The sequence below is a fragment of the Schistocerca americana genome, chromosome 1 (assembly GCF_021461395.2).
Source record: "Schistocerca americana isolate TAMUIC-IGC-003095 chromosome 1, iqSchAmer2.1, whole genome shotgun sequence".
In the NCBI taxonomy this organism is placed as follows: Eukaryota; Metazoa; Arthropoda; class Insecta; order Orthoptera; family Acrididae; genus Schistocerca; species Schistocerca americana.
The window spans coordinates 1,171,166,048-1,171,178,510 of record NC_060119.1 but is presented as its reverse complement, the minus strand read 5'-3'; the positions used below and the strand labels follow the sequence as shown (position 1 = coordinate 1,171,178,510).

Sequence of the window (12,463 nt, the reverse complement as noted above, 5' to 3'; positions counted from 1 at the left end):
CTTACGTCGTGAAAAAAGAAAAAGTCTACTTTTCGTTTCGCGTGATTTCTTAGTTTCGTAACGCTTCCCAACCGATTTTGAAGAAAGTATGCGGCTAAAGAATCTGATTTTTGTACACGTGGTAGTGCAACATCTTAGCTTCGTATTGAATCATTTATCTTTCCATATTTCTTAACAGTCATTGTGAAATGATGCTATTTGTCAACGTTGTGCACTTGATTTACAAATCTTGTAGTGAAAAAGTTATGTAGCGGGTAGCTTACTGTTAGATCCGTTTTAGACCATACATTGTTGGGAATGAAATGTAGCTAAAAGTACCAAAAAGTTTTTGAAATGATAATGATACTGATATCTGTCTCTGGTCTCAAGTAATCCGAGCTATTCAGTGGCGGCAGTGCCGCGTCCGCAAGCCACGGAGTTCGCGCGGTTACAGCTTGGTTTAGTGTAGTCATATAATGCAGCACAGATAAAAACTAATTACTAGTGATCAGCGCAGACCTAGTGCCGGCTCCTCTTATTATTTTAATGGTCTCATTCTCTAGATAAATCCAAATGTATAAGAATTTTTCCCTCGGCTACTGGACAATCATCTGGTATGCTTTTATAATTGGCCACACGTTGCATCACAAAAGACAAACAATTATTTGTCATCAACATCCTACAATTAGTATGATGTACATTTCGTATTTCGAACTAAAAGATAACTGAAGCGCAATTCTGTAGACTCGTTTTCTACTTTGGCAGAAAAAATAATGGAGAGTTAATGAAACTGCTATAGATCGGCACAGATGTGCGTTTCATTGTTCTTCATTGTTTTTTTTTTTTCTTCCTTGGCGGGCTGCGCTGCACTGTCAAGGTAATCCCCACTCTTTGGCTAAATGGCTGGCGGGAGGCCAAATAAATAAATTTAAAAAAATCCCCACCCTTCGACAGCTGACAAGCAAGTCAGTAGAAAACGCAGCTGCAGTCAACAGTTGCTCGCCTTTAGCTAGTCTGTGCTGTCGTGTAGAACAATGTCTTCACTCTTTTATTGGTATCGTTTTGACTCTGTAGTAACTCGTCGAGTTTTGAAGTACAGAAGAACTAGGAGGTTATGGATTCATCCCATAAATAGCGACAGACATTTAGGAGAGTTTTTTTCTTTATATGAAGAACTTAAAAACTATCCTGAAAAATTTTATTCAAATTACAGAATGAATCATAATACATTTCAGTATGTGCTGCAGAGCATTCAAGACAAAATTTCTAAACAGAACACAAATTTTCGCCGAAGTATAACAGCAGAAGAAAAATAGTGTATAACGATAAGGTAAGATTCGTTAGTACACACTTTTTGGTTTGCAGTAGAACTTTGTACGGCATTCACTACCTCCAATTAATTGTAGTCATGCTTTTGTATTTTAAATTTCACAAACGCTTACCTCTGAGGGGAAGAATGTTTATGGGACTCCTGAGAATCATTAGGAAGTAATTAGCTTCGTTCAAAATGGTTCAAATGGCTCTGAGCACTATGGGACTCAACTGCTGAGGTCATTAGTCCCTTAGAACTTAGAACTAGTTAAACCTAACTAACCTAAGGACATCATAAATATCCATGCCCGAGGCAGGATTCGAACCTGCGACCGTAGCAGTCTTGCGGTTCCAGACTGCAGCGCCTTTAACCGCATGGCCACTTCGGCCGGTAATTAGCTTCGTCATTTTGGGTAATGTCTTGCTGTGCCTTCAACGAAGAATTGCAGAAATACTCCTTCAGAATTTTCCAACTTTTTTCTTCTTTTTTCTTCATGATGCAGCGCTTGTCAGTGGTAATGGTTCATCATGTGGAGCCGCTGATGACCTCACAGAATTCTTTTCATTTCCTTGTAAGATAGACAGATTGATAGGCGAAGAGTTTTGAGATAATGCCCTTTGACTTAGTGGTTCTATTTCCACTGATAAGGAACTGCCACAGCATGACTTTACAATGCATTATCATCTGGTAGGGACGCATTTCCGTCCCTCAGTGACACTCATATCTGTGTCCGTTTACAAGTAAATGCGAACTATTCAGTGGCGGCAATGCCGCGATCGCTGGCAAGCTATTGTTGTAAATGCATGTAAATACGGTAGATTAAATAAATGAAATAAAAGTAATTTCGCATGTATCATTACAATAAACGTAATTTTTCCTCACTGATTGTGAAATGTGAGGTGACATCTTAAAATAAAAGACGTGTGCAGTCACACTTGTGATGAAAGCAGAAGGGAGACGTGTGATGCGTGTACTGCAGAAGCTGTAGTGCTGCTCCACTGGCTCGCGCCTGCGGTCGGCTCGCGCCGGCAATATTAAACACTCGGGATGTCGCCGGCTCGGCTCCGGAAGGCTCACGCCGTGTCGGCGCGGCCCGGCCGCCAGTGTGAACACCGCAATTCAAAACCATGTGTTTGATACCGAAGCGGGCGGCGGCCCGGCCAGGCTCGGCTCGGCCCGGCCGGCAGTGTGAACGCGGCCAAGCGGGGCTTCACAACATACGTGCTCGCGGAGCAAGCTTTGAGCAGGAAGGCGCGAGCACGCTACCCCCACTACCGGACCAGAGCGGAGAGTGGGGAGAGTCACGTGGGGCACACAACAGCTGCCTTCAGTCAATGTAAATCCGCGGCCACCTGCAGGGATATCACTCACGAATTATTACTGCGACAAATGAAACAAATAAAGGAGAATGTACACGTGCCACATAATTTTATTAGCTTAGTGTATGCCTCTACATTAGTATTAATTTATGAACTGTTACACAATAAACGGTGTCACTGAAGTGTGGGATTCCGGTTATCTTGTACTTTTTGCCCTTCACAATAGTGTCTATGTTCGGAGTAATTGTTGGCGCAGCGTGCAGTTTAATTTCGATCAGACAATGCGTTTCTCAGGCGCGTCTTGTTACATTTCATTGCAGAGAACAGTTGTTCACAAACATACGTGGAACCGAACACTGATATTATTGTAGCCGCCAGTTTGTGCAAACGAGGAAGTCTATCCTGAGGGAAGTGTCTGTAGAATTCCAAAATGTTTTTCTTGTTCTGAAATTTGTCTCTGTATTCTCTGTCACACTGCAGGTCAATAATTTCTAGTTGCAGCTCAGGACGAATCTCTTCAATATTCGCTGAATATGGGGAGGAGAACAGATCAAAATCACTGTCTAGTGCTGTCAGATCTTGAAAGCGTTGATAAAATTCTTTCTTAAGGGCAACTAAACTATGTGAATAACGTTCACAGTCTTTGTGAACATCTTGCATGGATGATAATTTAGGAAAATGAGCTAGATTTCCTGTTTCCAGCTGACTCACCCAAAGTGTCAATTTCATTTTAAAAGCTCGTAGTCGATCAATGAAATGAGTATTTAGCAGATCCTTACCTTGTAGTGAAATGTTCAAAGCATTCAGATGGCTAGTTAAATCTGCTAAGAACGCGAGATCACATTTCCATGAAGGCTCTTTCAATTCAGGAACACACGCGTTATTTATTTCCATGAACATATTTATCTCATCTAGTAGGCAAAAAAATCGATTTAATAATTCGCCACGACTAAGCCAGTGGACCTCGCTGTAATAAGGCAGGCTACCATACTGGCTTTCTTCATCCTCAAGAAAGCTTTCAAATTGTCTGTGTTGTAGTCCATGGTTCCTTATATAATTGGTTGTACGAACAACAACACTCATCACATTTTTTAGAGTGATACTCTTTGCACATAAGTTTTCCTGGTGGATCACAGTGAACGCCCCTTATTTCATTCGGCACGGTCAGTTTTTGCATTTTCTCCTTCAACATCGCAACGAAACCTGATTTTTTTCCCTGTCATCGCTGGTGCACCGTCTGTAGACACTGAAACTAAAGAATTCCACGACAATCCTATATTTTCAACACTTTCTTCAACACTACTTAAAATATCACCTCCGGTTGTAGTGTTCATGGCTACTACATCGAGGAGCTCCTCCCTCACCTGAAGATCTCTATTAACACCTCTAATAAATATGGCAAGCTGCGCTGTTCCACTGATATCAACACTTTCGTCCAGAGCTAGAGAATACACCATAAAATCTTTACAGATATTTGCAAGCTGGCTCTGGACGTCGTCTGCCATGTCCTGTATGCGACGCATAATGGTCATGTTAGATAATGGCACAATCCGAAACTGTTCGACTTGAGATGGACACAAATGTTCCGCTGCAACTACCAAACATTCTTTTATTAAATCGCCATCAGTGAAGGGGCGCAAGGATTTTGCTAAAAGCAAAGCAATTTTGTTACTCTCTCTGAGAGCTGCCTCAGTTGATTTTTCTTCGTCGTCCAGAACTTCTTCGGATAGCTACCTTTTAAGTTTAATAACTTCCTGTGTACGGTCTGGTCCATCACATTTTCCACTTCCGTAGTCTTTCGCGTGGTACGACATATAATGTCGCTGCAAATTCAATTTCCTAAAAGAATTCAGCGTTTTGTGACATACTAAACATTCTGCAACACCATCTTTTTCTATAAACAGATACAATTCCTCCCAATGGGGGTTGAACTGCAAAATCATGGTTGGGGTTACACAACGGCGACTTGACATGATTCTTAACCAGCGAAGTGACTGTTAGAGCTGATCGTAGTACTTTAAACGTTACACAGTCGGCGCGAATTCAATAGGCACGTTGCGGCCCTATTCAAAAGTGCGCGCGCATTTCCACTCCCTCCCTGCTCCGCGACCTTGCACCTGCTCGCGAGCCCGTGCCTGAGCAGACGCGAGTACTCGCGCTCAAAACCGGCCAGTTGTTAAGCCCTGGTCTAAAGCCTGTGCTCGTACATCCATTACGTATATTCCCGTAGATGGGAGATATTTCGCTTGAAAGTCACTTGCCTCGTGACGGCACATAAATACGACATTTCAGTGCCTGTGTTGTTTCGAATTACCTGCATGTCCGAAGGAAATTTGCATAGTAGTTCGTAGTGACACATGCAGTGTAATATCGTATATCGGCTGGTTGGGCGGCTTCTCCATGGTCTTGGTTAAGAGTGTCACGAGCACCCAAGGCCATGTGGCAACAACGCTAGCGCCGAAGCGGCGAGCATTAAGTTCATCAGTGTCAGATGACAGCAGGAAGGAGCGTCGACCTGGTTCGAAGGTTTCAGTAGGTACAACGAAGGAGTCGAGCTTGTGTTGTGGAGAGATATCCGTTTCTGTGGCGTCCATCGCGGGAGTCCTGGTGGCGGCCATGTCACCGGGTGCAGTGACTGCGCCGTCTGTAGAGCAGTGGGAAGGCACTAGGTTGTGATCCGAGAGATCATGCGACAAGCTTGGCAAACCCGCAGGTGTGGCGAGGGATGTCGTGTAATGTACTGGTGGGGCAGTTAGCTTGGGCGACACGGACGCTTCTGACAACGGGAGCAGCGCGAGACGTCTTTGCACGCATTCAGACCGAAAATGGCCCTCCTTCCAGCTACCGGTACTGTTATGGGTCTGAACGTCATACATTATGATGGCACGACAGCCTAAGACGAGATAGGTTCGGAATTATACCCATCGATTGGCAACCTGTTCCGGGACTTTTTTTTCCCCACAGCGTTGGAGCACCTCAATAACAGCGTCTGCGGGTAGTTCGAACGGCACTTCGAATATCCGTATCGTTTGTGCGCCAAGGCCGACATGTTCGACGATTGTCGTCGGAATGACAGAAATGTAGCCCATGTTTGGCTTCCTACGGCATCCTGTCGCACATGGTGTCGTTAATCATTCTGACGTGTACTGTACTACTAGCTATTGAGAACACGGAGCACGTCCATATCTCACCACTGACTTCTAGTATAAGCCGCATGCCGCACGTAGTTGACGTCAACAAGTGTATGGGCCTGAAGATGACGTTGTTCCAACGTTGAAACTAGTTGCCAAAATAAAATCGACATCTTAAATTCAGCTGGAGGATTTTTTTCATTTTTCATATAGCTATGGACAGGTTGATTCCGATTAGATCTTGTGGTGGTATTTTAAGGTTGTCGCTAAGAGATCATTCACTGTCAGCCGCCTTTGAGCGGGCGAAGTATGAACAAAAGTTGAAACGTTAAGTCGTTTTGTAATAGCTGTGATCCATGTTGGTCAACAAAGATGACGACTCTTCCAAGGGGAACACTCTATCGCAGCCCCGTCAGATTTAGTGGTAAGATGACGCTTTGGATGGTCCGTGAAAACCTGAACACAGATCATGCATGAAAACAGGAGGAAGGTGAACTGAACTGTAAATAAAGAAGCAAAATCGAAACAGTGAACGGTTGAAGCTCAAGATGTGCAAAATGGTTTAACCTGAATATCCAGGGCGTCGTGGTTATATGGTCACGGTGTCACGAACGAAGACGTCCGGCCTCAAATCTCCCTCGTGCCCCCATTTTTTCGAAAAATTACGAACTGCCCGTCCTATTGACGTCTATGTTCACTGTATTGAAATTTGTGTCGGTGTCGGGTTGTAACGACCGTTTGCGACAGCAACTTATAAGAAAGAGACCTCCAGACGTACTTACCTCCTATTTGTGCTACACAAGTACCATATGCTATGGCTGTTGCGTTCCGTATTAGAAGTTTTGACTCCTGATTTCAATTGTTGCAACGTAATCCACATCAAATTATTTGTTGTTTTCACTGTTGTGAGAGATCTATGCGACATCTCGCCTGCTCTCACTGTTCACCCCACTTACTTACGACGGGAATATATACTTACTAAATGACTCATATTCTACAACCAATGTATAGTATGACAGTTGCCAAGACTATAAAAGGAGAACAGACACGTCACTGACCGGACAGAAAGTTCATAATGTCGCGGGGGAAAAAAAATGGGGCACGAGCGAGACTTGAAAGTTGAGTTCTCACTCTACAGTCCAACACCGTGACCAACCAATGACGACGCCGTGACTCTTGCAGTTCGCTCGATGTAGCACATGTTGACCTTGGACCATTCACTGCTTCCATTTTCCTTCTTTTTCACAGTTGAGTACTCCTTCTTACTATTTTCTTGCCTGATCTGCGTTCAATTTTCAAAAGCTATCCACTGGGCTATTTTCCGACTGCTGTGGACGAGCGGTTCTAGGCGCTTCAGTCTGGAACCGCGCTGCTGCTACGGTCGCAGGTTCGAATCCTGCCTCGGGCATGGATGTGTGTGATGTCCTTAGGTTAGTTAGGTTTAAGTAGTTCTAAGACTAGGGGACTGATCACCTCAGATGTTAAGTACCATAGTACTTGGAGCCATTTGAATCACTTGAACTGGGCTATTTTACGTCTAAAACTGAGGGTGCTGCGATGGGGAGCTTCCCTCGTTAGCAGCGGCCAAAGTAAACACATGCGACACATGCCTCGGTAGCGGAGCGCTGGCGCGTGACCTCTGCCGGCGGCAGACTGAACCGTTGAGTCATCATTTCACCTGAGGATATCGCGCGATAAAAGGCGCTTACAGTACCTCGAAAATACCGTGAATATTTTGATAGTCAATTTTTCAGAAACGGCCGAGTATCTACCGGTAAGCTGAGACACGTATCTGCTAATTTTTACTCCTCTTACAAGGAGAAAATTTCCTGGTAAATGGGCTCATAGCATTTGCCGTGTTCTCCTTGTTAGTCAACCTTTACAAGCGGAGGAAACGTCACGTGGAACTTCAAATACTGCCAAGAACATCCGCAACCGCATTTGATAATCGTAATCTTAAAATTCGTTTCACACTTGTCGTTCCATCTGACAAAATAACCGTCAGCTTCTAAAGAACTACGACATACGCTGTCTTGACCCAAATGAAAGAGAACAACCTACTGTAACTAGCCAGATCATGAGCATCCCAGCGTTAGCGAGATAAAAGCAACCCGAATCTTTCTCAGAAAAAGAAGAATGCAGTGTTTCAGGGCAGACGCAGGATTCCGCGTAGCTGCGAGCCTTGCGCTTTCCGGTCACGTGCCTCGGCGCCTCGTGACTTTCGGGGTAATTGGTATGAATTGCATTACAGCTGCCTAGCTGGTGGTCGCCAGAAATGATCACTTTTGCTTACAGACCAACTTTCGCTGTGCTATCGCACGAGCTCAGCATTTTGATGAAGTAAAAACCCCTTTGCTTGTACTTCCTTGGGCAGGGATCAGCAACAGAATAAAGGACAGTAGTTAACACAAGAAAGTCGTGTGAGAAGTACAATGCAAATATAAATGAAAGTAAACGGGAACGTTCGACAATCTTCTGAGAAACGCACAGGAGGAGTGATGCAACACAATTCGCTTATAACACTGGGTACATGTAAAATTTTTATCGAAAATATATATTACAGGGTGACAGTTATTGAAGTGTATTAAATAAAATCGTCATAACTTCTGAACGGCTTTCGGTAGCACGTACCAGCTGCACGATTGGCCGCAGGCTTGATGTAAATTAGTAGGGGGGGGGGGGGGGGGGGAGGAGGGACCGCATACTGGCTCTGGGGTACCCAGAGGCCACTGGCATGGACCCCAATTGGCCGCCATATTCTCGGGATCTGAAAGTATGCGACTCCTTTTCGTGAGGCTTTATCTAAGGCAAGGTGTACAGAAATTACCCCAAAACCATTGCTGAGCTAAAAATAGCCATTCAAGAGGTCATCGATAGCATCAATGTTTCAGCACTTCAGCAGGTCATGCACAACTTGGCTATTCGTCTGCACCCCACCATCGCCAATGATGGCAGGCATATGCAACATGTCATAACCTAAACTCGAATCTCCATAGTGACGTACCACACTCATGAAATGTTTTAAGAAGTAAAACAACCTGCAGTCAGAAAAATAATATCATGCGAGAATTAACCGATGAGTCCGACTTCAACTGAGATGATTCCGTGATGATGTCGCAAACTTTCAGGGATTACGGAGAAGAGCAAATGTATCAGTTTAAGCTGAGTGATGCTAGTCCGGAATACAGCGAGTCGAAAAGTATAAGATCAAATCTATTCACGTTCCGCCTTAGCCAATTGCCATCAGATGGTTTCACCTGTTGGTAGACTGTTAATGGAGAACGTCAGTTGATGACAGAGAGACCGAAAATCCTAAGTCTACTCTACAGAATTAATAAATCCCGTTTCACAAGCTGCTACATTTGCAACAGTTGTTCAGAATAGTCTCCTCAAGCGTCATTCCAGGCGTGGCACTGTCGCACTAAGTTCTGTCGAACTCGGTCTAACATCTCCGGTGTAGTCTGAACAGTGTCGCGGGAGCCGTGAATCCTTTGCCAGGAGATCCTCTTCAATCTCGACAGGCGTTTAGTACACAAGACTTTTCACATGGCTTTACAAGAAGACATCTGCTTACTCACATTTCGGGAAATGTCTGATTCAGGTGTTCACGAACCCACAGTTCAAAGGTGGGTGGAACTCCATCGTGTTGGAACCACATCCGCAGACGAATACACGTCGCATATGTTCCATGAAACTGTGTAGTACTTCTCTGATATACACTGTGTACATGGATGCATATATGCGTATAACTTATAAGCGAAAATACGATTATAGCTTTTGACACTGTCGTTTCTGGAGCAGGGTCCGTTGCTTCTAATTGATACTTCTCGACCATGCTGCATAGTTTGTAACCCCATCACGGAACCACCGTGTATGCTTCTCGTTCTTAGTTTTGTACAAATAGATACTAAACAGGCTTCAGTAACAGTTATGTGTCTCGATTAATGGGTAACGTTAGATGCAGGATGTTGAAACCATACCAGGCAAACTGGAAACGGATTAATAACATTGGTAACTAGTAAAATTGCAGAAATGAGAAGGTTAGCAAATACAAAGTTTTACTCGTGGCGCGTATTGAGTGTATTAGAAGGACTACAAGATTACAATTTTAGTGGACGTGAGTGTATACAGAGTGAGAAATTTCGTCCAATTTCCTAACAGTGTGCAATGAGGAGGTCAGATTAAGCATAGACTATATGGAAGCCGACGTTTATGCAGATAGCTCCAGTAATAATTTCAAAGAATAGGGGTTGTCTGAAAGCAAACTGCTCTCTGTTGGTAAGTGCACCAGTAATTGTACAGAACACCTGCAGCGTATCTCGTCAAGTTCTCGGACGTGACAATTGACAAACTTATAACGTGTTACGTAAACCGTTATAATAATTAATGCCATCTCAGAATGAGTGCACCAATAAATCTAATACACGTAAATGAATATTTGTTTTATATATGGTGTCTCTTCTTTCGAACACGTCCGAAAGAATAGACAGCACACATGTATAACTAAGGTGACGATGACCAACTGACAACTTCAGTGCAGATGAACACCTCGCTCGAACTCTTACAAGAATCGGCGAAATGCTGCGATTAATGAGGATAATGAGTAAGGGACAACACTACGTCAGTCTGACGGAATGCGTGCTAGAGTAGTTCGTGCAATTGCGACGACCACTGTGTCCGGTTAGTCAAATGGTCAGCGCATCTGAGCACTAAGAAGGAGCCCGGGTTCAAATCTTATCCAGCACAAATTTACGACTTTCCCCATTGATTTAATTCAGGCCCCTTACCAGCTAATGTCGTCATTTCATTAGTGTCCTGATATTTTTTATTCACTTTCCACGCATTTTTATACCATTCATCCGATTAGGATGAAACTTTCGTCAGTTGTCCTGCATAAGCTGCGAAGGTTTGTGTGTGTGTGTGTGTGTGGGGGGGGGGGGGGGGGGTGTCTGTGCGTGTCTGTATATGTGTATGTTCCACATCTCCTCCTAAACCACTGGACCGATTTCAACCAAACTTGGTACACATATCCCTTACTATCAAGCAACAATCGCTGTGGTGGTAAGATAAGAATCACCTATGTATCATAGCTCAGGAGATATGACGTCATAAATGCGTGAAAAACTACCTCTTCATGCATTAGATTTAAATTTATTGTTTCAGTTCTCAGACATTATCCACATATGTCACTAAATGAACCTACGAAAGCATATCATGGTAACACACACAGTTCAGGAGATATGACGTCATGAACACTGAGAAGCATGAAGAAATGCCGCACGGCGCATTTTGTCTTTAGTCGTAAGACACTCCTACAGTCGACTCAAGGAAATCTCTGACACCTCGCAGTGGTTTTGACAGCTTTCAACTGAGATCAACTGAGAATTGCAAACGGCTGTAGAAGAAAATAGTTTTCGAGGTCGCTAGGCTTCTAGGTGACAGTCACGATGACGTTTGACTCCTAGAGTTCGGTCCAGGTCGTTGGGGGACGGGGGGGGGGGGGGGGGAGGAGGGTAGGGGGGGACATATAAGCATATCCCTGTAACGTCTAACGGTATTCCTTCCGTATCACTTGATACGCGCGAAAATTTACTGGGACAGTAAGACACACACAGCGCCGCACTGTTTGAAGGTTTGGGGTGAAAAAGGATGACGTAAAATGATAAATCAGGATCGCCTGGAGCAATTTCGTCAAAATATGGTGTATTTATCGCTCATATTTGTGTAAATAATACTTTGGAGGTATGGAAATGAGCGTTTGGCGTCATTCGCCGGGAGGCCTCTTAGGGGGCAGGTCCGGCCGCCTTGGTGCAGATCTTATTACATTCGACGCCACATTGGGCCACCTCTGCGCCGGAGCTTTCGAGGTAAGATACCCTTACTGCCGATAGAGTGTGGAACATAATGAGAAGAACTGGTACGTAGAAACGTCCGAAAACGACATGATGGTGTTTCCTCCTGTAAGAGAAATCTTCTAGTAAAAACATCGGTCTTAATTTGAAAAAAAAAATTGAGAATGTATTTCGATCGCAGCATCGTTATGGCAGTGAGACATGGGTTGGCGAGAAGAACAGAATTGAAGCATTTGAGATGTGGTGCTACAGAAGAGTGTTGAAAGTTAGGTGGGCTGATAAGGTAAGGAATGAAGAAGTTCTCCGCAGAATCGGAGGAATGGAAGGAGGACACTGACGAGAAGAAGGTACAGGATGATAGGATATCTATTAAGACATCAAAGAATAACTTCCATAGTACTATAGGGGTAAAAACTGTAGAGGAAGACAGAGATTGTAATAAATCCAGCAAATAACTGCGGACGTAGGTTGTAAGTGCTGCTCTGATATGGAAAGGTTGGCACAGGAAAGGAATTTGTGGCAGGCGAGATCAAACCAGTCAGAAGACTGATGACTTAAAAAAAATACTTTTAATACATTAAAAGTATGGAGTGTAATCTGTCTCTTATTTGCACTGTTCAGTGCATCAACCACATCGTGAAATTGAGCACTGGAGCAAGTTCATAATTTTCCCAGCGTGTTTCGCCACCAAACATCATGCACCACAGACACATTCAAATTCATCTCTCTGTCTCGAAATGAGATTACTGGCGGAATTAAAAGTTTCCTCGGAATTCAAACGGAACTGCAGCGCGAAATTCACAACAGATACTGACGAAATATGTGTACAGATATATGCGAAATATGTTAAATGCTTGTGAAATATACAGG

At 43.9% G+C, this 12,463-nt stretch overlaps 1 protein-coding gene across 1 annotated transcript in view; it reads left to right on the top strand.

Annotated features, from left to right (window-relative positions):
• LOC124597824 (glutamate receptor ionotropic, kainate 2) overlaps positions 1-12,463 on the top strand; it is a 353,359-nt gene that overhangs the window by 298,744 nt on the left and 42,152 nt on the right. The window lies entirely within an intron of this gene.